Genomic DNA, 4094 nt, shown 5'->3' on the forward strand with positions numbered 1-4094 from the left:
TATCACCTTTACCAGTAAACATGGTGGTTCAAAAAGAAACTTGTGGATATGTGATACCTCCGTGTGAATAACTTCATCTTTACCACACACATTTCATGTACTCTAAAGCCATTTTTTTTTTAATATTGTAATTAGCCTTTTTCCAGTTTCTGTCTTTTCCCGTAAATTCTTTCCATAAAACTTTAGGAGCCAGAGGGTGTAATCTAGAGACTATTAAATAAGGAGAGAATTTTTCACGAAGGAGCCACTTAGGGTTTTCGTTTTTCCACATATTTCCAGACCCCATTTGCACTCCTTTGTATTAGACAGAGGACAAAGAGGCCGCCAGTAAGTGGCTGTGCTCATTCTAAAGCTCCCAGCCTCCCGGGCCTCCAGCCTTCACTGCACCTACAGCCCCTTCATTTTGCAGCATAGGTCCCTAAGACAGTGCTTCTGAGCCAATGTGTTTGAAAAAGGGGTTGTTACATTGATGCTGAGGTGGGTGGATCACCTGAGATCAGGAGTTTGAGAGCAGCCTGGCCAACATGGTAAAACCCTGTCTCTATTAAAAATAAAAAAAATTAGCCAGCATGGTGGGTGGGTGCCTATAATCCCAAATACTTGGGAGTCTGAGGCAGGAGAATTGCTTGAACCCAGGAGGCAGAGGTTGCAGTGAGCTGAGATCATGCCATTGAGCTCCAGCCTGGGCGACAGAGTGAGACTCTGTCCGCACAGCAACAAAATAGCCTTAAGGCAGTTAAAGGAAAAAAGTAGCTCCAAATGTACTGATGTCGTAAGTTTGAATGTTGTTATATTAAATAAGTAGATTACAGAATAATAAAGTATGACACCGAATGTAAAATACATATGGACAGGTGTGCATATATATAGGTAGATGTATTGAACACGTTATAAAAGGATGCGCTCCAAAGCAGAGCACTTGACAGGGAGGAGAGTGGTACTGGTAGGATTTTATGCTGTTTGAATTTTGCTAATCAGAAGGTATTCATGTACTTTTTAAAAAATTTTTCTTTTTTTTTTCCAGGTTCTCACAAAATCTGATTTTTTTTTCTTCATTTTTTTTTCAGTACTTATGCCTGGCCAACATGGTGAAACCCTTTAAAGATGGGGTTTCACCATGTTGGCCAGGCTGGTCTTGAACTCCCGACCTCAGGTGATCTGCCCACCTTGGCCTCCAAAGTGGTTGGATTACAGGCGTGAGCCACCACGCCCGGCCTCAGTCCTTTTTTAAAGACGGAGTCTCACTCTGTAGCCCTGGCTGGAGTCCAGTGGCATGATCTTGGCTCACTGCAACCTCTGTCTCCCAGATTCAAGCAATTCTCTGGCCTCAGCCTCCTGAGTAGCTGAGACTATAAGGACCACGCCTGGCTAATTTTTGTATTTCTAGTAGAGACGGGGTTTCACCATGTTGGCCAGGCTGGTCTCAAACTCCTGACATCATGTGATCCACCTCCCTTGGCCTCCCAAAGTGATGGGATTACAGGCATGAGCCACCGTGCCCAGCCCATATTCATGTATTTTTATGTAACTAAGACCACATAAAGGTTGATAAGTAAATGAAAAGTCAGACTATTCCCCATGCCCACACAAGTGAATGAAAAGTCAGACTATTCCCCATGCCCACACAAGTGAATGAAAAGTCAGACTATTCCCCATGCCCACACCACACAAGTGAACCATCTGTTTTGTTTCCTCAGGGATTTTTGCCAAACCTGACCATGTTAAGATGACATATCCAAAGGCTCAGCTTCAGCATTCACTGCCTTTATTATTGATTTGTGACAATCTCCGTGACCCTGGGAACCTGGGGACAATTCTGAGATCTGCAGCTGGGGCAGGCTGCAGCAAAGTGTTACTCACCAAAGGTAAGAGCACCAAAGGCCAGGCATGGCAGCTCACACCTGTAATCTAGCCCTTGGCAGCCAAGGGAGGAGGGTCACTTGAGCGTAGGAGTTCAGGACCCTCCTGGGCAACATAGTGAGATGTCATCTCTAAAAAAAAATAATAATAATTAACTGGGTGTGGTGGTGTGTGCCTGTAATCCCAGCAACTTGGGAGGCTGAGGTGGGAGGATTGCTTGAGCCTGGGATGTCAAGGTTGCAGTGTGCTCATCATTGTACTCCAGTGACAGAGTAAGACCTTGTCTAAAAACAAAAAACGTGTTACTAGGTGGATTCGTTGGTTATTTATTTATTTTTAAGCGATGGGGGTCTTACTGTGTTGCCCAGGCTGGGGTTGAACTGGCTCAGTTCAACTGGCTCAGCCTCCCAAAGTGCTGGAATTACAGGCAGGGCCACCCTGCCCAGCCAAGTTGGCCATTGTTAGGTGAGCCAGGGCTCTGGGCATACAGACACAGGTTTTGTCTTGGTTCTGCCTTTGCTAGCTGTGGCCCTGAACAGGAGTCCCTTCAGTGTCAGCGTCCTCGTGTGTGAAGTGGGAGCGGTAACAATCTCACTGGTCATTGTGAGGACTAAGTGAGTTGATGCACATCAGATACTTCACATCTCACCTTCTGTGCCTGGCACACAAGTAATTCAGTGTTGATTATCTTCACACCACACCCCCTGTGCCTGGCACACAAGTGACTCGGTAAACGTTGATGCTCTTTTTAAAAAATTACCTGTTTTTGTAGAGACAGGGTGTTGCCATGTTGCCCAGGCTGATCTCGAACTCCTAAGCTCAAGGGATCCTCCTGCCTCGGCCTCACAAAGTGCTGAGATGATAGGTGTTAGCTGCTGGATCCAGCCAGTGTTTATTATCTTTAAAATTATCATGAAACCTGTTAGGCTATTAAAGGACCTCAAGTCAATTACAGAAAAGAAATAGATGCCAATTTTAACACTTGGTTTCTGCTTCTTTATTTAATGATCTTGAGTTCCCAAATTGTTGAGTCTACGAGACGTTCCTAACCCTTAAATTCTGAATCCTGTGAAAGGCACCATGTCAACAGCATGTGATTCTGTAGTTGTGATTCATTTCCCTTAGCCTCAGCATGGGTCATGTGCGTACACACAGACTAGTCTCATTACATTTCGTCTCTTCCCATCAGAAATGGGGATGAACAGGCTTCTTCTAAACAGATTTGCCTAACAGTTGGGGCATGCCTACAATGTCTATTACACCTTGGGCGGAGAGCACAGAGAGGATCCTTCATCAGAGACACCCAAGCCACCATTAAGAGCAAACTAATAGTGGCACCCATTGTTGAGACTCAGTCACGCCTTGTTGGAGTACGTTTCTATGCCAGTGTGAGAGCTGAGTGCTGGGGTTCCAAGATCAGTACCCCGCTGACTTGCCTCATTATTTAGTGTCCTGATAGCTGTTCTGAGATTTGGAAATCTAAATAATCCAAGCAGTACAGTTTTTACATGGGTAAGAAACAGGGAAAGAAAGTAGGAAATACTTGGTGTGGTGCCCGGTGCCCAGTGCCCAGGACAGGAGGACAACGGCAGAAGCCCCACCAGGCAGAGGGGTGGCCTCGGCTGCTCCTCTCACACAGCTGGGCCCATCTTGGGTCCCTTTCCCCAACCTCTTGGCATATGGCCCAGCTCCCGACTCTGGTTTCCTGCAGGGAGCAGGAAAGCCAGTGGTAGGGGTGCAGGCGCTGTTACATCCTGTGTCTCATTCTCCTTTTGCTGGTTTGCCTGGTTAGTCTGTCCTGAGCTTTGACAAATGAACTTTTAAAATGACTTGTCAGGGGAGATGTGCACGGACAGGTTGCCAGGGGATGGTGGCAGGCGGTGCAGTCACTGTGAGGTCCACCTGGCCTGCTCCCCCAGCCTGCCCGGGGCAAGGAGTGGACCTGGGAAAGGCCAATCTCTAGTGCCTCCCCTGCTCCAGTGCAGGCTGAACACAAGCCCGGTGGGGCTTCATGAAACAAGCTGATTGTCAGGGCTTTGTGTAAGATCCTCAACCGCATGACACTGACTTCTGATAAAATGTCCAAGTCCCCAGCTTCCCACACATGGCCTCCTTTGTATTGGCCTGCCCACCTCCTGTGCCGCTACCGCCCCCTCCCGTTGATGGCAGGCTCACCTCCTGTGCCACCACACCCCACCCGCTGATTGGCAGGCTCACCTCCTGTGCCGCCACAC

At 47.5% G+C, this 4094-nt stretch overlaps 1 long non-coding RNA gene across 1 annotated transcript in view; it reads right to left on the bottom strand.

Moving 5' to 3' along the window:
- Nucleotides 1-2838: 2838 nt before the first annotated feature.
- LOC116540116 overlaps nt 2839-4094 on the bottom strand; it is a 2097-nt gene continuing 841 nt past the window's right edge. The window contains exon 3 of the long non-coding RNA XR_004264309.1: nt 2839-4077. This is a non-coding gene — a long non-coding RNA (uncharacterized LOC116540116). The remainder of the gene's footprint in view (nt 4078-4094) is intronic.

This window comes from Sapajus apella, unplaced genomic scaffold (assembly GCF_009761245.1).
Source record: "Sapajus apella isolate SASKATOON/1434 unplaced genomic scaffold, GSC_monkey_1.0 scaffold136, whole genome shotgun sequence".
NCBI lineage: Eukaryota > Metazoa > Chordata > Mammalia > Primates > Cebidae > Sapajus > Sapajus apella.